Source organism: Sinohyriopsis cumingii, chromosome 18, assembly GCF_028554795.1.
Source record: "Sinohyriopsis cumingii isolate HCF-2022 chromosome 18, ASM2855479v2, whole genome shotgun sequence".
Taxonomy (NCBI): Eukaryota; Metazoa; Mollusca; class Bivalvia; order Unionida; family Unionidae; genus Sinohyriopsis; species Sinohyriopsis cumingii.
Window position 1 is genome coordinate 52,962,020 of NC_142978.1, and position 26,451 is coordinate 52,988,470.

A 26,451-nucleotide genomic window follows, 5' to 3' on the forward strand; every position below is an offset into this window, starting at 1 on the left:
TTAAAGGAGGAATGTAATACTCTTGTTAATCGCAACCTTACACACATCACCACTTGACATTTATCGCAATACATTTACATACATCTCCACTTGACCTTTGTCACAATAAATTTACATACATCCCCAACTAACCTTTGTTGCAGTAAGATTTCTGAAACAAACCTCAATAATCTTACTGGAAAATTACTCAAAACTGTAAACAAGATTCGTTTCTAGAATACGATTAGGTCATAATCAAGACTAGGTCTTGAACTCAAACTAAAGTTAACATCTTTTTCCTAATTTACAAAGAAGACAAAACAGCTAAGCAATGGAACTATATCCTTAATCATCGACAGAGGTTAAGTACATAATACGAACAAATAACACCTAATGTCTACATTTAGGAAAAGGTCTGCATACGTACTAAGACATGTGTCAACATTTAGGAAAACGTCTGCATACGTACTATGGCCTGTGTGTATATTTAGGTAAAGATCCGCATACATAATAAGGCCTGTGTCTTCATTTAGGAAAAAGTCTGCATGCATACACTGGTCTGTGTTTATATTTAGGAAACGGTCTGCATGCACACCAAGGCCTGTGTCTACATGTAGGAAAAGGCATGCATACATACTAAGGCCCATGTCTACATTTATGAAAAAGCATGCATACAGACCAAATCCTGTGTCCACATTTAGGAAAAGGCATGTATACACACTAAGGCCTATCTCTACATTTAGGAAAAGGCACGTAAACATACTAAGGCCTATGTCTACATTTAGGAAAGATCTGCATTCATACTAAGACCTACGTCTACATTTAGGAAAAGGTCAACATGATACAAATAATCTTAACCCTACCGAAAATTTACGGCAAAAAAAGCACCTATTCAAAATTCAATATCTATTCGAAAGGTGGTCTTAATTTTAAAATACAAACTATCGATTTCAAAGGTGGCCATAATCTTCATGATCAAACGGAATACATACAAAATTTACAACCTTTCACAAATTTACAACTTTGTTAACATATCTGACTAACGAATCAACATTGATATTAACACTTGGAATTTACAAATATATAATATTCTAATCTTCGAATTATGTCGGTATCGACTATAAGTTGTCTATGTCTCATCTCTCGCCCCTCCTTTTCCCATGGTGAATACTACTCGTTGCTTCTAGTATAACAAATTCTGAATGGGATCTCTACTAAAGAACGGTAATACACTGACAACGCCCGTCAAAGGTGTACCGAAATAAAGTGATCAAATATCCGATGGCTGATTTTTTCTCTTGCGTTTTATGATGTCGTATATCAGAAAACTACAATAGTATGAAATCATTAGAGACATCATGAGTGTTTGTCATGTGTTTTAAAGAACTTATTGTACGATCGTCTGCAACTGAATTTGTCCAGAAACATATGCCCCAAACTCTTGAGCAAATGCCGTGTGTAGTATGTCAGATGGATGACGCTTCAGACCAAGATGAATATTCGAGATCGATTTGATCGCTGTTGAAAATGACACTTCCCATAGTCTTTGTTAAGTTGGTAGTAAATATAATAGATTGCACTGTAATTAGAGCAGATTAAATAATCACAATAACAACATAGAAACATGGAACCACCAAAATATTCAGAAATTAGAATATTTCTCATCATGGTTAACCAACTTAACTAATTCTCGTCAAACTCCGAAATGACATAACGCTGTGAGATTTTTTGAGTTATAACACAGAATGAGTCGATGGTCCGTCTCAGGAGAAAGCATTGATGTTATATAAGTTTCAGCCAAATTATGCAACAGTCCTGGCCCGTTACAATCCCAAGTACCAGAATATCTTGTCCCTATACAATTCCAAATACCAGACAGACTTGTCCCTATACAATTCCAACTACCAGACCGACTTGACCCTATGCAATCCCAACTACTATAAAACCTTAGCCTTTTACAATCCCAACCATCAGAACATCTTGGCCCTTTGCAATCCCAACTACCAGAACATCTTGGCCCTTTGCAATCCCAACTACCAGAACATCTTGGCCCTTTGCAATCCCAACTACCAGAATATCTTGGCCCTATAGAATCCCAGCTACCAAACCGACTTGGCCCTATACAATCCCAACTACTACACTATCATAGTCATACACAATCCCAACTACCAGATATTTTTGTCGGCTAAAGAATCTTCGTTTGGTACAGGGGTTGTGTTGCTAAGGCAGCGGCCAATTTATTCTTTAATGCTAGTGGTATAAGTTTCACGGTCAATATCTGTCACAGAGCAAATGTATGAAAAATTGAAAAAGAATCTTTGGCTATCATTTGGCTGCGTATATATTATGAATGCTTTTTGCCAGGTATTAAGTTTCCCAAAGATCGTTAGTTTGCTGACCTCAGAGAATCTGGAACCTTTTCACCCAGAATCCAAGCAATTCAAACGAGGTTAACGCATTATCTCTTTTACAATATTCCATGTTACCGTTTAAACACTTTTAATTGAATTATTGAGACTGAAGATGGAAAGAACAGACATACGTTGAAACGGTTCTGTCCGATCAAACATGCACAGAAAAAGGTTGCAAGAGAAGAGGAAAGCTCAAAGTCGAGATGCTATTTGCAGTAAAATTATGGTTTGTGCAAAAGAAGATTGACCTCACAAATCTTAGCTGAAAATGAATCTACAACCATACTGGCCATTTCCTAGGGATATCGCAGTTCACTGTGGATTGTGGATGAAGGAGTGTCGATTGGTTATTTCATCGTAAAGGCTGTCTGAAATGTTAGCCCGACTACATATAAGTCACCGCAGAATATCATTAGCGGATTTGGCTAAGTCTTCGGCCTGGTAGATGGGGCAATCAAAAAGAGCTTGAAGCTAAGGTCAAAGATTGTGACAGTTGTGCATAGCCATTAATACCTTCCATAATTCTAGCCAGGTCATGCACAATCCTGGTACCTATTTTTTGATATAAATGGTCAGCAATATTTGCACGTTGAAGATTATATTTCAATGTTTGTGAACTACAAAAGCTCTCTACCACAAGCTTGGGAGTTAGAAGCAATATTGTTGCTGGACGTGAATAAGGTTTTTATATCAGGTAATTGACCTTTAATTACTTTTGCTGCATCTGTAATCTTGCGAAACCCTATGAGTCTGATGAAGCTAGCAGCCTATGAAGCCATAAAGCCACGGCAAAACAGAAAGATGGCTATAAACAAAAAAGATATTGCCAAAAAACAGAAGATCTCTATTTGGGTCTATTACACTATTGTGTAAGAACTTTACACTCTGACAACAGACTAACATAACTCATACTGGATGGCAAATTAATTATTACCGTATATATCATAAGCTCAAATCAAACTGTAGGTTGGTCATATTTTGAGAATCGTGGAACAAAAAATAAATAAAAAGAAAGACCTTTTTTCCGCGCTCAAGAAGTGCCCGCATAACATCTCGGAGATAACATTTTGTGATGCATGTGCAAAAGAGAGATGCTGTTCTGTCAATGGCTTCATCTCCACTATCATACTTTGCGTATACCACTGAAGATTATTTGCACAGAAATGTACGATATTCTGTTCAACTACCTTCAGATGGCTCTACCAGAGTGCAAATAAATTGATCATTGTGTCAGTCCGATGTTGAAGCCGAGAATGGCGTGGATGACAAGATAGGCAGCGTTAATAATTTATCATCATGTACATATGAAATACAATATGAGAAAGATTGAAACCTTTTTGAGAAACACCAAAGCCAAATGCTAATTATGGTCACAGGACAAGACCAAATCGACTTGTTACCGCACCAAGATGTTCAAGTTGTAAATTGTATGCTAAAAGGTAACAATGATTCCAGTTTAAACTCGTAAGATAAAGGTTACTGTTTCAATAGATTTCATAAGGACTGATAGATTTGTTCAATAAAAAGAAAGTATGGACAATACGTATGCATGTAGTAATTTCAGACATTTTCAGATAAAACATGTATTGTTTTAGAAGGGGAGGTGAAAAGTCAATTAGTGGGTTGTAGTGTCGGTTAATGAGGTACAGCTATGTTTACTTTGAGTTTAGGACGCAGATAAATATTGACAGGTGGATGGTCTAATTAGAGTCCAATTTAATCATAGGTGAATACACTAATTAGAGTTAAATTTAATGACAGGTGGATACAGTAATTAGAGTCCAATTAAATGGCAGGTGGATGCTCTAATTAGATTCCAATTTAATGACAGGTGGATCTAATTAGAGTCCAATTTAATGATAGGTGGATGCACTAATTGGAGTCCAATTACATGACAGATGGATACACTAATTAGAGTACAATTTAATGACAGGTAGATACACTAATACAAATGGCAGGTGGATACTCTAATTAGAGTCCACTTTAATGACAGGTGGATCTAAGTAGAGTCCAATTTAATGATAGGTTGATAGTCCAATTAGAATCCAATCCAACGACAGGTGGATGGTCTAATTAGATTCCAGTTTAATGACAGTTGGATAGTGTAATTAGAGTCAGTATTAATGACAGAATGTTCTACCATGCTGGTCATGTACATCATTTATTTTGTAATCTCCCGCCATTATGTTTAATTAGTGACGAATCCGTAAAAATATGCCGTTCAAAACTGAAAGCCTTAACATGTGACACTGTAAGGAATATATTGTGTTCTAACAACTTGTTTTAGTTGAGATACGATATAAATGACGATTAATAAAATAAACCACACACCATAGAGAAATATTTCATATGATAAAATTTTCACAGAGTAGTTGTAAAAGTTGCCTTGGAAAAATATATGATGGTTTGCAAGGACTGTCTAATGTCTCAACAAGTTGCTTCATGTCTTCATGTTTTTTAATTTCAGTCTCGACTTGGAGTATTCATTACTTTACACTCCTCATTTATAGACGAATTATTGTAAAGTGATTAAAGAATTATTATCGATGCGAAACAACAGTCTAAATGGTCAAGAGATATATACTTATCAATGTGTTGAGCAGTACAATTATGCAGTTGCTATTAACTTCCCTTGGTAAAATTATTACTGTATAGCAAAGTATACAGTATGTAATGTACCTACACCATCAACATACTGTTGATGTTTCTTCTCTTATAGATTGTTTGTAAATACACTTGGATGCAAGTTAGACCACCTGCTATTTATTTCACCATTTGTAATGTTTAAAAAGCAATTGACAATGTGTCCGCTGGTTGTTTAAATAAATCATACACATCAAAATATGTATCTGTTTTGTTCTTAACGTTATCAAAGGCATGTTCCTTACGAAAATCTCACATCCAGTGACGATGTTTTCCCTTGCCACTTCAAGTGTTTGGCTGCAGGGACCTGCTATTGCATTTATGAATAAAACATTTTTCTATGGTTTATTTTATAAAACAGACACGCAACTATAACATGGTCCTTAAATACTCATTGAACTTGAATGATGCTATCCTATTTACTGGGATGACACCAGTACACAGCAAAGACGGCGTCGCCGGAGGAACGAACCTACGTCATCTGGTAAGTAAAACTGACTTTCAGGTAGATGTCGATGTGTTTGAGGCAATAAGTTTTGAACTGGTTTAAAGAAATTAATTACAACGATCACCTTTACATTTTATTTAGTATCTATGATTGATTGTAGTTTTATTAAATGTTATCTATAGGTTACATGAGGACCTAAGCTGAATGTTGGAATATAAGGTGTGTTGATGCTATTTCTCCTATCAGTCCACATTTGTCGGCAGGTACAATATCTGATTTATTAGCCTTTCTTTCACAATAAATAAATAAATAAATAAATAAATAAATAAATATAAATTATTTAAAGCATTCAGCAATATAAGCTTGGTTTCATTTTGGCCTATTCAGAGTAACCGTTGGATATTATTATGAATTTAAAGATAATGAATTCGAATCGACTAATTTTAAATTTCCGAAAGACTCTATTTTCATGAAATCAGAAGAAACTACTGTCCAGTATATTAAACACAAAACAATCACGATATAAGCACATATAAACAGTGATAAGAATTCGGTACACCACTAGTGTCACGCGATTTGCCAATATAGTAACAAAATATGAAATTGGACCATCCCTTCTGAGAAACAAAAGTACGTTCCAGATTTCAGGACGTCGACTTTAATTACCTGATCACAACTGCCCAGAACAGGAACGAGCAGCATTGTATTACAATAACACGCAAAACCGAATTTCGAAATTTTCAGCAGGAAATAGCTGTACAGCTTTCGAAGTAGTGTCAAATCTCTGTAATTTAAAATTTAAATATTAAAAAACAATTATTTAATCAGTTGCCTTAGATAATTTATAAAATAATGACATCCATCAGGATCTACTTTCCGGCACTCGTCACCCTTGACATTTTTGTGTAAGTAAGAAACGACATCTTCTCTCAAAGACAGATCAGAGTAGATTAATGTTATACGTCATTCAGAAACTGTAACAAATAAATATTTCCTCTTAAGAATTGTAACATTAAATAAAAACATTAAACCTTTTATACGCAGTGTATATTATAAACCTTTTATATGCATTGTATATAATAAAACCTTTTATATGCATTGTATATAGTAAAACCTTTCATATGCATTGTATATAGTAAACCTTTTATATGCGTTGTATACAGTAAACCTTTTATACCCATTGTATAAATCTTTTATACACACTGTATACAGTAAACCATTTATATGCAGTGTATGTTGTAAACCTTTTATACACATTGTATATATTAAACCTTTTTATGCAGTATATACGGTAAACCTTTTATAAACATCGTATACAGTAATACACATTATATACAGCAAACCTTTGATACGCATTGCATATAGTAAACCTTTATTAAGATGCATTGAATACAGTAAACCTTTTATGTACATTGTATACATAATACCTTTTATATACATTGCATACAGTAAATCTTTTATATACATTGCATACAGTCAACCTTTTATATACATTATATACAGTAAACCTTTGATATGAATTGTATATAGCAAACCTTTATTAAGACGCATTGTATACAGTAAGACTTTTATACGCATTGTATATAGTAAACCATTTATATGCATTTTATTCAGTAAACCTTTTATATACATTGCATACAGTAAAACTGTTATATACATTGTATATAATAAACCTTTTATATACATTGTATACACTCAACCTTTTATATACATTGTATACAGTAAACCTTTTATATACATTTATACAGTAAACCTTTTATATAAATCGTATACAGTCAACCGTTTATATACATTTATACAGTAAACCTTTTATATACATTGTATATAGTAAACCTTTTATATACATTGTATACAGTCAACCTTTTATATACATTGTATATAGTAAACCTTTTATATACAGTTTATACCATGGAGAACCGTATCATGACCAAGACATATTCTTACTAATATTTTTGCCAACTGAAAAATTCGTATCATGTGGCTTCATAAATAAAATACGATCAACTTTATTATCTCAGTCCGAAAGAGGATGCGCAATACAAGTTCTCAGTGAGACAAAAATCTTTATCCATCGAAACACTGACATACGAGGAATATATTCGGTTTGAGAAAAGAAAGAGCAAAACTAACTGTGACAGTATTCTTTGCTGCTGTTATTAGTGTATTTTCTCTCGCCGATCAGTAATATTATCATTACTGTATGCACACATCATTTTGTGTGAGGCAAAGAAAGATCGTCTTCACTGGAAGTAACAGGAAGGGAATTTGTGGTAATAACCCACCCCCACCCCCAAATTGCATTACTCCATGAGAACAGTATTTTCTTTCGTATGAAATTAAGATAATTGTTTCCACCTTTGTTATACCAAACATTTAGTAGTTTGATCTATTTTCCATTGCATCCATTTCAAGTAGTAAAGCTACACGGCAAAGTCTAAAGTCTTTTTCTTTATTGAGTTCTTAAGGTAATGGATAAATTGCTAGCTACACGACTGATGTGCACAATCATGCATAACTTTATACGACTGATATGCCCAATCATGAATGACGTTGATGGTATAGCTACATGTCTAATGTGCACAATCAGGCCTCACTTTACACGACTGATATGCCAAATCATGCATGACGTTGATGGTATAGCTACATGTCTAATGTGCACAATATGGCCTCACTTTGCACGACTGATATGTCCAATCATGCATGACGTTGATGTATAGCTGCATGTGTAATGTGTATAACCAGGTCTCACATTGCACAACTGATATGCCAAATCATGCATTACGTTAATGGTATATCTAGATGTCTAATGTGCACAATCAGGCCTCACTTTACACGACTGATATGCCAAATCATGCATGACGTTGATAGTATATTTACATGTCTAATGTGTACAATCAGGCCTCACTTTAAACGAATGATATGCCCACTCATGAATAACGGTGATGGTATAGCTACATGTCTAATGTGCACAACCAGGCCTCACTTTGCACGAGTGATATGCCAGATCATGCATTACGTTAATGGTATATCTAGATGTCTAATGTGCACAATCAGGCCTCACTCTACACGACTGATATGCCAAATCATGCATGACGTTGATGGTATATGTACATGTATAACGTGCACAATCAGGCCTCACTTTACACGCATGATATACCCAATCATGAATGATGGTGATGGTATAGCTATATGTCTAATATGCACAATCAGGCCTCACTTTGCACGAGTGATGTACCCAATCATACATGACGTTGATGGTATAGCTACATGTCTAATGTGCACAATCAGGCCTCACTTTGTACGACTGATGTGCCTAATCATGCATGACGTTGATGGTATAGCTACATGTCTAATGTGCTCAATGAGCCCTCACTTTACACGACTGATGTGCACAATCATGCATCACTTTGATGGCAGCTCAACAATTGAGCGTTTATACACAACTATCCAAGTAACTCTAATTAATTTGCAAGATAGAGGTAAGTTAAAAAAGGCAAATAAGAACTGCACTCCAAGAAACATTTCATAGCCGTGCAAGACGTGCACGCTGTGCATGGCTTTGAAAATTAGAAATGCAGTTTCCATTTTCTTTATAGGATATCGGGGTATTTCAAGTTAATTGGTATTTGAAGATATCGAGGCATGTTAGGTTTTCGGGTTTTGTTTGACGGTATCGGGTATTTGAGGAAGTCGGGGTATAGCGCTGGAAGCTAACAATAAAACTTACATTTGCATTGGCGTACGAGTGGAGAAACATCAAGGTTATTTTAATGCATCGTAGGTATCAAGACAATTGGTGCATCTAGTAAAAAATGACTGATGTAAATTCATTTTTATTAGTGATAAGACATTAGAGCGCTTAGATATTGCTTAAATTTGACTGTTCTACTATGATGAGGAAGATATTGCTTAGATTTGATTATTTTTCTGTTGTTATGCAAATTTAATTTCCATTGTTTGTTAGTCATTTTTTTTTATTTCGTTACGTGCTATGGATGATATAAACTGTATCTATTAACTGACCTTCAAAATCAGTGTCAGTTTTGTGAAAAACGAAGACTTTGCTAATATTTCCTCTCTGAGAATTGGTTTAATATTATGATCATTATCTTGGTCTGAGTCAAGGTCATTGTTGTTGCCGTGTACTTTAAAAACAATTATTTACAGACCTTCTAATTATAACTAAGATTGTTTTCAAAATTGAACTTTTGGCCCTCGTCCAGGTTATTCTTTTCTGTCTTTGTTTTTCTATAATCTTGTTTACTTGAATTTTTTTTCCTGCTATAACATCTGGGCAGTAATCTTTTATATTCTTGTATTCAGATTTTGATTTGGATGAAATACAAAGTGCTCTATAATATCCTTGGAAAGATACGCTAACGGGGCCCCGATTGGCCGAGTGGTCTAAAGCCTCTCCGTTACGGATCACTGCCATCTCACCTCTGTCTGCGTGGGTTCGAGTCTAGGATTCGGCCAATGTGGGTGTGTGAGAAAGCTTGCCAGTAGCTTCTCGTGGGTCGGTGGTTCTTCCCGGGGTTTTCCCGGGTTCTTCCTCCACCATTAATACTGGCCGCCATACATAGCCTATCGTGTGCTGAAAAATGGCGTTAAACCCCACAACAACAACAACAACAACAAAGATACGTTAACTGGGGAATACATGTAATTAAAACGAGGAAACTTTGGATCATATTACTGTGATTTAACAAAATACCGTTGGCACATCATTACAATTCAGGCCATTGGTACATTAGTACATTAGAGACTACCAGCCATTACTGGCACATCAACACCTTAAGCTTTGGAAATTATCGAGAATTCCACTAATATTTATTCAAAACTTTAATCATTAGGTCTTGTGTCAGAAATTTAGGACTATTTGGGATTTGATTCGCAATACCGTAATTTTTTTAAAATACATTTTCACAATGTATTCACGTGAAATGAATTATTTGTTTAATTTTACACAAAATGTTTGGCTTTCGCTCATTCTTTTTCCTTTGTTTCAGACCATAGATTCGTAATGCTAAAACCAGGAAGATATTGCTTACATTTTCCTGTTTTATTATATGTAACTATATTGCTTAGATTTTCCTCTTTTGTTATGAGTAACTATATTGCTTAGATTTTCCTGTTTTGTTATGAGTAACTATATTGCTTAGATTTTCCTGTTTTACTATGAGTAACTACATTGTTTAGATTTTCCTGTTTTGTTATGAGTAACTATATTGCGTAGATTTTCCTGTTTTGCTATGAGTAACTACATTGTTTAGATTTTCCTGTTTTGTTATGAGTAACTATATTGCTCAGATTTTCCTGTTTTACTATGAGTAACTACATTGTTTAGATTTTCCTGTTTTGTTATGAATAACTATATTGCTTATATTTTGCTGTTTTGCTATGAGTAACACTATTGCTTAGATTTTACTGTTTCGTTATGAGTAACTATATTGTTTAGATTTTATTGTTTTGTTATGAAGAGTAAGACAACTCTTGGCAGCCAGTTAAACAGAAAATCTGTAAGCTCGTTGGCTCTAGAGCCTTCTTTGTAGATAATCTTTCAACGAATCCTTTTCCTTGCTCAGAATAGTACACTCTTCACCGTCTATTCTACACATTTCCTACCGTCTAAATAAATACCATATCTTACTAAAATCTGTTGCTAGTATCTCTTTCAATACGGATCCTAAATATATGCTAATGTATAGTACAACAATGCAATCAATGCGGATCCAAAAGCTATGCAAATGTATAGTACAACAATGCAGTCAAAATGGATCCTATGATAGCTTCACGTACAGTCAAATATTCCGTGAGTTCAAACGTTGTTTAGTAGTGATCAAAATACATTTCCCAAAATGGTAAATAAAATAGCAGCTTAAAATCATGAAACGTAAGACTAGAAAGCTGTTATTGTACAATACAACACACATTTATGACTGCATTGCAGAGAACACGAATATTGGCTCGTAATCATTCAGTTATAAAAAGTGAATGTCGTTAATATATGGCTTTTGTTAATACACACTAATAATTCAAAACATATGAATCTGTAATTCAATTCAGAATTCACAGGAAAAATAAACTTTCCATATATGATTCGAAGTAATGTTGATTGTGTTTAATATCAAAATCCGGAGAGCCTGGCTACTTTTTCCGTTTGAAGTTTGTTTTTAATAAATATTCATAGAGTCTGTACCCCGCTACCTGTTAGAAAGAGCTCTTGTACTTCTGTTCAAAACATCCTCAACCAGTAGAACCACTGTAAAAAAAACTTGCCATCTGCGTACAACCTGTGTTTAACAATGAATAAGAGCTTACTAAGAAGAGAGAGGCTTTGTGCCAAACTTCTTATTCTTATTCGATAGGACGTACCGCATATATTCGTCATTCTTACTCTCTAGGACGTACCTCATATACTCCTCATTCTTACTCTCTAGGACGTACCGCATAGACTCCTCATTTTTACTCTATAGGACGTACCGCATATATTCCTCATTTTTACTCTATAGGACGTACCGCATATATTCCTCATTCTTACTTTGTAGGACGTACCGCATAGACTCCTCATTTTTACTCTCTAGGACGTACCTCATATACTCCTCATTCTCACTCTGTAGGACGTACCGCATAGACTCCTCATTTTTACTCTATAGGACGTACCGCATATACTCCTCATTCTTACTCTGTAGGACGTACCGCATATACTCCTCATTCTTACTCTGTAGGACGTACCGCATATACTCCTCATTCTTACTCCATAGAACGTACCGCATATATTCATCATTCTTACTCTCTAGGACATACCGCATATACTCCTCATTCTTACTCTATAGGACGTACCGCATATACTCCTCACTTTTACTCTATAGGACATACCGCATATACACCCCTTTCTTACTCTATAGGACGATACTCCTCATTCTTACTTTATAGGACGTACCGCATATACTCCTCATTCTTACTGTATAGGACATATCGCATACACACCCCTTTCTTACTGTATAGGACGTACCGCATATACTCCTCATTCTTACTCTACAGAACGTACCGCATATATTCATCATTCTTACTCTCTAGGACGTACCGCATATACTCCTCATTCTTACTCATAGGACATACCACATACACACCCCTTTCTTACTCTATAGGACGTACCGTATATACTCCTCATTCTTACTCTATAGGACGTACCGCATATACTCCTCATTCTTGCTCTATAGGACGTACCGCATTTACTCCTCACTCTTACTCTATAGGACATACCGGATACACACCCCTTTCTTGCTCTATAGGACGTACCGCATATACTCCTCATTCTTACTTTATAGGACGTTCCGCATATACTCCTCATTCTTACTCTACAGAACGTACCGCATATATTCATCATTCTTACTCTCTAGGACATACCGTATATACTCCTCATTCTTACTATCTAGGACATACCGTATATACTCCTCATTCTTACTCTCTAGGACATACCGTATATACTCCTCATTCTTACTATATAGGACATACCGCATATACTCATCATTCTTACTCTATAGGACGTACCGCATATATTCCTCATTCTTACGCTATAGGATATACCGTATATGCTCGCTTAAAAGACGAATTCAACTGTAAAGTGAACAGACTCATATGTGGGAATGTGCAGTTTGTCAGGAGTAGTCAGTATAATAAACAACACAGTCCCTGATCTACAGGCGCATTATTCTACGTCATATATGCATTGTTTGCAGTTTGTCTCGATTTTTAAGCGGGTATATAAGTTACGTAGATTTCTATAAGGAACAAAAATCCAATAGTATATGCACAAGACAATACTTATGATGCTTCTTCATTAGAAAACAAAAATCAAAAACAACAAAAGACAAAACACCGACAAACCAAAACGAAACAAAACAACAAAAACTGACCAAACTAAAAAATCATTTGTATAAGGATACCATAAGGATACAAGAATACTGCTTGTTAGGAAAACTAATTAATTAGTTTGACTCTAATTGGACTGAATACAGAACTATCAACAGTTGGAACGAAGACAATACGTAGAAATGGAAAGGAAAAGACACCGATGCTGTTAAATGTAGGGGTTCAAAATGTTTCAAAGGTTTCAGCCCAAGCTGAATATAGGGCAGTGCTTATGTGACCTCGAAATAAATAAGAAATCGATTTCTTGCATTCAAACTGTGTATCATGTTAACGACAATCTGAGCATTAAAATCATCCACACATTTCACACCATAAAATCAATGTCCATTGTAATGGTCAAGCCCTGTTCTGTCAATTTTTCGTTACTTCACAGATCTTAATAATGAACAGTTCTTTCCATTTCAATTTAGATTTCCGTTTTAATAACTGTATTTTGATATAAGAAAAGGCCGTGCTTTGCTAATCTAATGCGTGTCACTATCATTGCAGATATGGCATGTATCTGTAGGTCTATAGAGTGTCGATTTGCTTAATGGAGAGCTGGATGTTTGTCACTATCGATGCAGATGTGGTACGAATCCTGAAAGATACTTGGTTTATAAAGTGTTTCTTGAAGAAGAGTTGAACGAGAATCTAAAATAGCAGTAGTTCCACTAATTTAACATATGCAGTAGTTAAACCAATCTAAAATATGCAGTAGTTCCACCAATCTAAAATATGAAGTAATTCCACCATCTAAAATATACAGTAGTTCCACCAATCTAAAATATACAGTAATTCCACCAATCTAAAATATACAGTAGTTCCACTAATCTAAAATATGAAGTAGTTCCACCAATCTAAAATATGCAGTGGTTCCACCAATCTAAAATATGCAGTAATTCCACCAATCTAAAATATACAGTGGTTCCACCAATCTAAGACATGCAGTAGTTCTGCCAATCTAAAAAATATGCAGTAGTTCCGCCAATCTAAAATATGCAATGATTCCACCAATTTAAAATATACAGTAGTTCCAGCAATTGAATAAAAAGTACTGATCTTATCATGATATTGTTACATAAGACCTGAACTCTTCACTTCCGATTCCGGTGTGTTTGCTACAATATGTGGATCTACTACAACAGTATATATTCAAAACCATTTTGGAAATTGTTAATTTGCTTCTTTTGTGAGCTTCCTGCTTGTTCAACGCATTGTACTATCCTACCTATATTTGTTCCTAAACCGAATTGTTAATGTGCCAAACGCAATGTTTGAATGTACGATGGAGTAAACGTTGCTAAGTCAACATTACTACAAGACCTAAACTTAGTCTTCCGGTCCATACCTATCTCTAAAATGAAGCATTAAGAGTACATAGCACTAAAAGCTCTTGACTTATCTTTGTGTGGTATAGATTATCCAAAATGGCGTTAGGTGCCAAGTGGTCGGAGTTTTATTGCCAAATTGCATGACATCTTTCCTGCATTCTTTTAACGACTGTTTAGGTTTGCTAATCAAATCCGCTGATTTGTGTTTGCTTTTCACTCTTCTCCGTGTTCACATTAAATTGACAGTATTTGTCAGATTTCATTTAAGCAGTCGTTCATAAATTTGGGTACTCATACGAAAAACATATGTTGATGTTTATGTGTCTCAGTAACACCATATGGAATGGTATATAGTCTTAGTCATGTGATTTCGGTGGCGTCACTAGGGTTAGTGTCACCCAGTGAGGTTAGACATGGTGTCACCCTCATGGACCCCTTCCTGCACAAAAATTCAGAACTTTTTATAAACAGTCAAGTGAGTTAACTCATAGTATCACCCCATGGACCTCCTTCCTGCACAAAATTCAAAAATTCTATAGACAGTCATTTTGGTGTCACCCCCTCTGATGGTGTCATCCGGTGTTGTCCGCACCCCCCACAGGGGGTCCATGGGGGTGACAACATGACCTACCGCACTGCGTAACACTAACCCTAGTGACGCCACTGATATCACCTGACTAGGACAACATCATTCCATATCGTGTTACTGAGACACATAAACATCAGCATATGTTTTTCGTATGAGTACCCAAATTTATGAACGACCGCTTAAATCAGATCTGACAAATACTGTCAATTTAATGTGAGCACGGAAAAAGAGGGAAAAGCAATCACAAATCAGCGGATTGGATTAGCAAACCTAAACAGTCGTTAAAAGGATGCAGGAAAGATGTCACGCAATTTCCCAATAAAACTTCAAGACCACTCGGCACCTAACGCTATTTTGGATAATCTATACCGCACAAAGGTAAGTCATGTGATTTTAATGTTATGTGCTCTTAATGCTTCATGGCTGACAACCCTTGACAATAGCGTTGAAACAGTAAAAAGGTTCCAGTATTTGTGTCACACAATTTGCACAAAAAAATAAATAAATAAATAAATAAATAAAAAAAATAACAAAACGAAAACATGCTGCACACAAGGCTGACCACTATTTCCCGCCGCAAATTGACAGTGCATCTGTTTGAATGCAGTACACTCATCATGGTTTATAAGTAGTGGGTGTGATACTATACACCCTGTGTACAGTGTCCAATGTGTTATTAACTATATAACTTGTGTACAATGTCCAAGGTGTTAATAAATATATACCATGGGTACAATGTCCAAGTTCTTACTAATGTGAAAATCGCCAGGTTCCTAGTCATGACATTTTGCAATTATTTAAGCACACTTCTATAAAATCCATTTATAATGACGTCCAATGCCTTTAGACGAATGTTCATTTCGTGTTCTCAGAACCGAAGGGATGAGACACATTTGTTTTGTTGTGTCATAAGGTACAGTGGAAAAGAAGTTAAAACGAAATTACAGCTGGAACGTGCTTGATGTTTATCTAATGGCATTTATAAAAAAAGGGGCACATTCGGGTTTGAGGGTGACGATTTTCTTTTACTTGATTAAATTTATTTAGAGAGCAGTAACTATTGATCTTGCATTGATATAAAATCAAAGCTTATTTAGAATTACAATCAAAAGTGAGTCTTGACATTTTTGAGCGAAAATGACAACAACGCTTTTGAAGTAATGGCAACGATTTATCCTTGGGAATTGATATTCAGCTAGGAGTAGCGCAATAAAATACATTCAGACCCATGCATTTTTTTTAATTAAAACGCGTACCAATATATACAGTTTTAAGTAAAACCTAAAACACTGTTAAGTAAACAGGCATACCAACCTGTACATTTTTAAGTACAATCGCATACCACCCTATACATTTGTAAGTATAATCACATACACGCCGACATATTTTTTAGTTAAATCGATTGCATTTTTTAGTTAAAACGCATACCAATCTATAATATTTTTAAGTACAATCGCATACTAACCTATACATTTTTAAGTATAGTCGCACACCAGCTATACATTTTAATGTACAATCGCATACCAACCTATACATTTTTAAGTATAATCGCATGCCAGCCAATATATTTTTTCATAAACTAGATTGCATTTTTAAGTAAAAACGCATACCAACATATACACTTGTTAGCAAAAAAGCATACCAACCTATACAGTTTTAAGTAAAAACACATATCAACCTATAAATATGTAAGTAAAAACGCATACCATCCAACACATTTTTAAGTAAACACGCATAACAGCCTTTACAGTTGTAAGTCAACATGTATACAAACCTATATATTTTAAAGTTAAAATGCATTCCAACCTATACATGTTTAGCAAGCACGCATGCCAACCATACATATTTAAGTAAAAACGCATACCAGCCAATACGTTTTAGTACGAAAATGTATACCAACATATATATTAGTTTATCTAACATGAATACCAGCATATATATATATATATATATATATATATATATATATATATATATATATATATATATATATATATATATATATATATAGTGTTAAGTAAACACGCAAACCAAAATGAGTTTAAGTTAAAACGCATACCAATCTATGTATATTCAACTAATTTTGAGATCCTTTGAGATTGGAAATGTCGCATGGTAAATTGTCAAACAGTTTTTAAACAAATCTCAGCATTTCACAACCAATCAGATCTCACTTGTTACATGCTTGAGACATTCAACAGTAGGTGATATTAAGAAAAATACTAACAATTAGTCAGTCTGGTTCAGTTTGCATTTCCAACAGCGATAAAGTCAAAGTCGAATTATTCTCGCATTCTTAGAATTACCACTGAAACTGTTTTTCATGGATTTTGGAAAACGATATACAATGAACTAGTTTTGTCATTGAGAAATTACATGTACATGGTGTGTCATATATTGTTTAAATGACATGTACCTGACGTGGCATATATCGTTTAAATGACATGTACCTGACGTGGAATATCGTTTAAATGACATGCACCTGGTGTGGCATGTATCGTTTAAATGACATGTACCTAGCGTGGCATGTATGGTTTAAATTGCATGCCATTGGCGTGGCATATATCATTTTAATGACATGTACCTAGCGTGGCATGTATGGTTTAAATTGCATGCCATTGGCGTGGCATATATCATTTTAATGATATGTACCTGGTGTGGCATGTATCGTTTAAATGACACGTACTTGCTTTGGCATATAACCTTTAAATGACATGTACCTGGTGTGGCATATATCGTCTAAATTACATGTACCTGGTGTGGCATATATCATTTAAATGACATATACCTGGTGTGGCATGCATTGTTTAAATGACATGTATTTAGTGTGTCATATATCCTTTAAATGACATATACCTGGTGCGGCATATATCGTCTAAATTACATATACCTGGTGTGGCATGTATCATTTAAATGACATATACCTGTTGTGGCATATATCTTTAAATGACATGTGCCTAGTGTGGCATGTATCATTTAAATGACGTGTACCTGGTGTGTCATATATCCTTTAAATGACATGTACCTGGAGGAGTATCTTTCGATCGTTTATATGAAACGGAATGCTTCTAATTTAATTAAAATTGCATCGTATCACCAACAAACATCTGCTACCATGTACTTAACATTTAAAACATTGGTCATAATGTATAGATTTGAGAAAGGTTGTCATGACACCTAGAAATGTTGATTCAAGAAGGATTATCGAGCCACCTTGAAATCAATATTCTCATAATTATTTCTTGAGATTACATTTCGGTATTATTAAGTTGTATCGGAATATAACCTAAAGTCAGTTTCATTTTCTTTTTGAAGTACGGATGAGACGTGAGGATGGGGGTGGGAAAGTATCTTTACTTCTTGAAAATAATGTGGGAAAATCGTGGATGTCAAAGGTCTCAACTTTGGAAACAAAAGTACGTCTTGTAAAACAAACTTTGACCTATTGACAAAGCGCGCAAGGATATGATAAAATATACACTCTGTAATGTAAAACATTGCGCTCATTGTGACTGACTGGCTTATTAACCACAAAGACTGTTTAATTTTCTTTCTTATATATTTTCTTAAATCGAACAATGCACGAAACAGTACGTTGTTTCTTCACTAACGTATATTTCTTGAAATCTTAACAAATAAATAGTCATACGATTTGTTTATGGGTGTAACAGTTTTTCACATCAAATATCCGTACATCAAAATAATTATTTATTGATGAAAATTAGAAACGAACAAATTTAAAAGCATTGAAGTTAATGGCAAAACATTTAAGTAAGCAATAGATATTAAAACAGTTAAGTAAGTAATATATGGTGAAAAAGTTGTTAATACATGGGTCGAAATGTAAAAAATTAACACATGGGGAAAAAAGTGATTATAACTGAGAAAACTCGAATAATCTGCCATTCATTTTAACATTAATAAAATAAATATTTATCACTTACCGCGCTTGAATCGATGTAATGTTAGCGATATTTAATATCGACGTTGAAAGTTGAAACAGTCTTTTCCTTTCTGTTTGCTGCTTGTTCTTTTATTAATGCCTGAAGAGACTACAATCTATTTTATCCGACGAAACACATGTCCCTCTGCTCCAGAAATCTTTAATCCAGTAGAACTACTGTACCAAACATGCCTGCTGCTGACAGCCAGAAGACTGAGTTATCAAACGGAGTAAATGATTTCAAGGAATTGAAGTCTCTGTGGCAATATTCTCTGTTCATGGCTCTAGAAGACACACCATGGAAGTCAAATAAGTAAAATATCTTATATCAGAAATAAAATAATACCCGAATGACCTAATTTGAGCGGTTCATTAAAAATTTAAAAACGTCTAAATACACCAATATTAAATTAATACATGATGACTGTTATAATAATAATTTAGTTGTTCTACAAAGGATCTTATAGCACTGTTTAGACGTCACTTTATTCATAATTATACACATGTGTATAGAGTCGTTCAATGCTTTCCTCATAAATAATAATTATAGTCGACGGTGTGTAATACACGGGTTCATGAATGGTCGACTGTGTGCAGTGCGCAGGGGAATACATGTTAGTATTTATATCTTTACATTTCACATAAGCAAGATTCTATCAGACAAAATTAGGTTGTTGACAATGATATATCTTTCATTGTTCGTGTCATATTATACAATTAACACCTACAGCACAACGTTATAATGAATTATAAAAGAAGTACAATAAGAACGAACATAGCGTGTTCTTAATTTTTACCTTGGTATCCGCCCTAAAAAGCGTTTGCTGCAAATAACATTATTTTCATGTTTACAGATACATGCATGAATGTGGCAAATGCCAGTAAATAAATAACTTTTGCCTAAATTTTCCTTGACAAACATTGTAATAAATTTGGAGTAAAATTATTAATAGTCTGGACGCATTGGAATTTCCAGTTTTCAAAAGTAATTGTATAGAAGTCCTTGGATGATTGAAGGGGAAACATTTGACTTCTAGCGTAATTCGGGTCAGGGTTGAACTCGCTAGGTAAAGAACCCCTTTGGCATATTACACTGCCTTATCTTGCACCTTAAATATATGACGTTGACTTCCTGTATGACTGGCCTCTCAGAGACTTAGCATTTCCAATACAGGTAGAACTGTCCCGTCTTGTCTGGTCTGAACCTGTCAAAATGTGTTGATATCTCATTTGCCCACTAATTTATTAGGTTTGCAGACGAAACTATTGACAGGTAAGAAGTTGAAGTAAACAGGAAAACACACCCATTGCTATGATATTTATTAGTGTTTGAAATGTATTAAAGCAGTATCTATCTATCTATCTATCTGTCTGTCTGTCTGTGTATATATATATATATATATATATATATATATATATATATATATATATATATATATATATATATATATATATATATAGATAGAGAGAGAGAGAGAGAGAGAGAGAGAGAGAATTACAAATATACACCAAACAAAACGGAAAGTGCTATCCCTGGATTGTATAGGGGAACTGAGTTCCGTCATGAAAAGTTATTTAGACACTGTTTATTGATAAAATACGTTTTCTTTGGGAATAATGGAAGCATGACATTATGTTTGCAGTGAGAATAGTGGAAACTGATATTATGTTTGCAGTGATAATAGTGGAAACTGATGTTATGTTTGCAGTGAGAATAGTGGAAACTGATATTATGTTTGCAGTGACAATAGTGGAAACTGATGTTATGTTTGCAGTGAGAATAGTGGAAACTGATATTATGTTTGCAGTGACAATAGTGGAAACTGATATTATGTTTGCAGTGACAATAGTGGAAGCATGATGTTTTATGTGCATTTTGAATGTTGGATGTGGATATCATGTTTTATTCTCGCTGAAATCAGTGTGCAAGAAACCAACAAAACGAGCCATAGAATCGTTCAAGTTTTCTGAAAAGGATTTTCGCGTTCGTTTGAAGATCATTGCTTTATGCGTCCATTGAAATAAAAACAGGCAAAACTCTTTTACTTTTATCGTTTAATAAAGCCAATTAACATTCTCTTGTAATTTTATAGTTAAATCGGCAAATATAAACATGGCAACGCTTTCTTGCACTTTTATCTGTTTGTAGACGAATATAAAAGTTGGCAACATTCTCTCGTACTTTTATCGTTTGAAACGCAAATATAAAAAGTGAAAACACTCTCTCGTACTTATACCGTTTAAATGCAAATATAAAAAGTGACAACACTTCTGTAATATTATCTTTTAATAGGTAGATACAAAATTGGTAACACCCTTATGTACTTTTTATCGTTTAATAGTCAAATATGAAATTTGGGATAACTGGCTTGCATTTGTATAGTTTAAATGACTAAAGATTCTTACCCCAATTGAAAACAATAGAGTTCAAGATGTAGCCCTATTTGGAAAACCTTATAATGCTTTGTACGAGAACTTTCGACCCACATTCTGGTTATTTTATTGTGCTTTACGTTTATATAAGGTCGAGGTAAACAAAATTAATCATTCCTCATTTACGTTCCGTCTGTTGATGTATTTACTGTTTTGATCAGATATAATTTGACCAATATTGTTTAAAGTATGCATTAGAATTACAAAGTGCTCATTGAGTTTTAACGTTATTTTTGCATTATTGTGAAATCGTTCAAAGACATTCTGGATTATGTCATTGTGATACATCAAGATAGTTTGTAAATCAGCACACTCAAGACTATCGGTACATTGTCAAATTAAATATTGAAATTCATTCAGAACACTGTATGCGTTTGAACATGTGACAGAACATTTAGTATTATTAGGGATTTAATTCACAATACTGTAAGCTAATTTGAAATTGTCACTTTGTGTTATGAGGAAATAAAACGCTTGTTGAATTTTAGAAAACTTGTAAATTTTGTTTCATTCTCTTACTTTTATTAAGACCACATATTTCAAACAGCAGACATATGTAGTTAGTTAAATAAAGATTAATTTACGTGACCGTTTTTAGTTAATTAAAAGATTAATTTACCTAGGTTCTTTTAGTTAATTCATAACAAGATTAATTAACTTCGGCTTTTGAAGTTAATTATTTTCAAGATTAATTTACGTAAGCTGTTTTATTAATTAATTACTCTATTAATTTTCGTATGCATATTTAGGTAATTAATTGCAATATTGACTTACGTATGCTTTTTTTAGCTAATTAATTACTATATTAATTTACGTTGATTTTTCTATCAAACTGTTTTCTTAATTAATTTACGGAGACTGTTCTAGCTAATTAATTACATGAGTGCTTTAAATCGCTGTATTTAGTGTGGTTTCAATTCTTGTAATATAAATAGTGCTGACACGTTTTTACGTTATCAGATTCTCTTCTGAACACTCGATCCTGTTATAGCCTGACGGTCGTATGCTAAAGAACTGCTGACTGGTTTATCTTGGTTTGTTTCAATACTAGATCGCTAATAAATAAGAATCGTCTGCTTTGAATAATCAATTCATTGGTTCTACAGAACGTTGTAGTAAATGTTAAGTGGGTTTGCTGTAAATGGCTTTTATTCCACGATTTTCCAAGTTCACACAGCTGTGACAATGGTGACCTGTCGGTTTTTACGCTACAAAAAAAATTGTCAGCGGCAATCGTACCTTTTGATCACGTCATAGTCTAGGCAGCAAGTGACAAAATCCAGCAGCAGCGAATTTTCATCTTTCACATTGATCGTTGTTCACATCGATGTAGACATCGTGCATATAATTTTAGCCTTTATCATTCGTTTAGAATTAGTTGATTATACATTCATGTAATTGCATATTCATAGATTTGTCAAGTTAAACGTTGGATACAATCTTCTCAGCAACAGCGAACCATACAGAGACAAATATAATGAATTAGCCTGAGATAGCCGATACTAAAAACCTGGTACATTTATTGACGGCCAACTTTGTTACTTTCCATTTATATCATATTACCGATGTTTTGGGAAAATTTACTTTAAATAAACAAAATATCTATATACGTATAAATCACCCCCAAACCCGATGAATATTATTACATCATTGACATAGAGCAAACTTTCAAGGAGAATTCTTCTCGTAGAATCACAAGTTTCAAAAGCACAGGGATAGATGATGCTACGCACAAGCATGTTTCCCTTTATATGGCACAATATAATGGTATCCGCATATTATGTGGCAAAATAAAAAGGTATACGCATACTATGTGGTAAAGTATAAAGGTATACATGTACTATGTGGTACAATATAAAGGTGTAATCGTTTATTTAACTTCTATGCAAATGAGCATCAAGCTAACGGTGACTGAGCTCATCGTCATTAACAGGATGGTTACTGCAAATGTTACACGCCTGCTTTGCCCGACGAACACTATAGAAATCTTTCTTCTCATTGAGAATGCAGGGAAACATCTCTAGGGACAATAAAACCATCCGTTGATACACTAATACTGAGACGAATGACCTGAACTTTACTGAGATTATACGTTATATAGTGAAACAATATTGCAATGTCGCCCTCAAGCTGTAATCATTGACGGATGCTAATTTATAAGGCAGTATACATATCGATTTAATGCATTTAAAATTGATATTTCTTTCTTATACTGTAATGCACATAGAACACGTGCTATATTTTAGGTCTTCATTTATAGTACAAAGATGCTTATCAAAAGGATACGTAGCTAATGAAAGATCTGACGGAACTTTATGGTAGCCTTGGTTTATCTTTCTTAAAATTGCCACCGACAATTTTATATTTGCATAAAGAATTCTTGATATATTCTCAAGTAAAATTCTTTAGTAACTAGAGATAATAACAATTCTTTTCATTTCGATTTATATATGCGTACAGATAAATCATACCACGTGTTATGCTAAAAACTCTACACATGTGAAATTAGAGTCTCAAGAATGTGTGGTTCCATATTTTGATTATAAGAAAACTATTTTTTGGTATTACCTAGTTTAGGAACCCTTCAAATGGCAAAGATTAATGTCTTCATGACCTTGTAGAAAGGTGTAGAATGAATGATAAGTTATAAATTATACATGAGTTATGAATTAACTGTATAATTCACATGGAACTACACTGATACCATGTTATCTAGGACTATATGAATTGACTATAATTCACATGGAACTACACTGATACCATGTTATCTAGGACTATATGAACTGACTGTATAATTCACATGGAACTACACTGATACCATGTTATCTAGGACTATATGAATTGACTGTATAATTCACATGGAACTACACTGATAACATGTTATCTAGGACTATATGAATTGACTGTATAATTCACATGGAACTACACTGATACCATGTTATCTAGGACTATATGAATTGACTGTATAATTCACATGGAACTACACTGATACCATGTTATCTAGGACTATATGAATTGACTGTATAATTCACATGGAACTACACTGATACCATGTTATCTAGGACTACATGAATTGACTGTATAATTCACATGGAACTACACTGATACCATGTTATCTAGGACATTGTGAATCTCTATTATATATCCATTCTGCAGCTCATCCTGTTCACAAAAATATTCTCAGAAGATGAGACGAAGAAGTTATTGGAGAAAAAAGTTTCAGGAACGAACTATACAAGTTGGTGAAAGTGGCGATAAGGAAATATAAGCGGTATATGTATGTATGTATGTATGTTTGTATGTATGTATGTATGTATGTATGTATGTATGTATGTATGTATGTATGTATGTATGTATGTATGTATGTATTTCTCTTCACAGGTTAGAGAAGGATGATGTTTAACATACTGATGTAACAAACATTTAAAGTCCAAGAGTTTGGAAATTTACGGTATTTTAAAAACAGTAATTTATATAAAGTGTACATTGTACCATCAATTAAAACAACGTTTTGCTGACCTATTTTATGTCTTGTGAAAAACGATTGAGATTTCCAAAAGTAATTATCTTCAAACATGGTGGACACACTGTTCATCTCTTTTGCACATTACAAGAAAAATAGAACTAAATTCTCCAAAAAGAGCTTATAAATTTGAAATCATGCTTTTAATCTTTATCTATTATTTTTATTCCAATCGAAAGCCAAAAACATCATTGGTTCAAGTACTCTAATAGAAAATCCAAAGCATGAGTAGCGCAAGTACTCCAATAGAATGTCAACAGCACGAGCTGTACAAGTACTCCAACAGCATGTACAATGCAAGTACTATAATAGAAAGACAAAAGCGTGAGCGGTGTAAGCAACCAATAGAAAGTCAGAAGCATGAGAAGTGCAAGCACTCCAATATAAAGTCAGAAGCACGATTAGTGCAAGGACTCCAATATAAGTTAAAAGCCTGAGAAGTACAAATACTCTAATACTCTAGTGCAAGTTCTCCAATAGAAAGTAAACAGCAATGAGCAGTGCAAGTACCCAATAGAAAGTCAACTGCATGAGCAGTGCAAATGCCCACTATAAAGTCAAAAACATGAGCTGTGCAAGTACTTCAATAGAACGTCAAAAGCATAAATACTCTAATAGAAAGTCAACAGCACGAACAGAGCGAACACGGCATCATCCATGACTTAACTGTGGGACAAAAATGAAGGTATAACTAACCTTTGCGAGTGATTTTAGAAGCATTCAAGAGACAATGTTTGGATATTGATTCATTTCAAATTCTTTATACTGTCATATATCTAGCTTTATCTGATATTTCTGTAAATGAAAAATATTATACATAAAATAGCTACTCACCAACACAAAATTCTCTATTGTCCATGCTCAAGGCTTGACTCCTATTTGAATATTAATGTGTTATTTACTTTTGGATTCAAGATAAATGTGTTGGTTTCGAAAGACAAATTACGTATTTTATTATTTATTTCATAATGGCATATTGAAATCTATTAGTTGGAGAAAAATGAATTCGTCACTGTGCAAATACCTTTTTGATGGCCACAGTGGCGATCTCACTTTTGGAACTACTTTCCTTTGCCATTTAGGAAATATATATGCCCTGAAAAATGTTTTATAAATCTGTATTTACATATTTTAGGCCTATTTCATTTCTTGTTTTCGTCTCTCCCACTCTGTCTGTATTCCCATAAATGTAGTAATACATGTTTAAGTAGCGCTTCTAACTCTCAACATGAAC

At 34.1% G+C, this 26,451-nt stretch overlaps 1 protein-coding gene across 1 annotated transcript in view; it reads right to left on the minus strand.

Annotated features, from left to right (window-relative positions):
* LOC149776652 (calcitonin gene-related peptide type 1 receptor-like) overlaps window positions 1-19,539 on the minus strand; it is a 168,591-nt gene extending 149,052 nt beyond the window's left edge. Inside the window, exon 1 of the mRNA XM_089941179.1 lies at window positions 19,263-19,539. The gene's annotated coding sequence lies outside the window, so the exon portion shown is untranslated. The remainder of the gene's footprint in view (window positions 1-19,262) is intronic.
* Window positions 19,540-26,451: the final 6,912 nt, after the last annotated feature.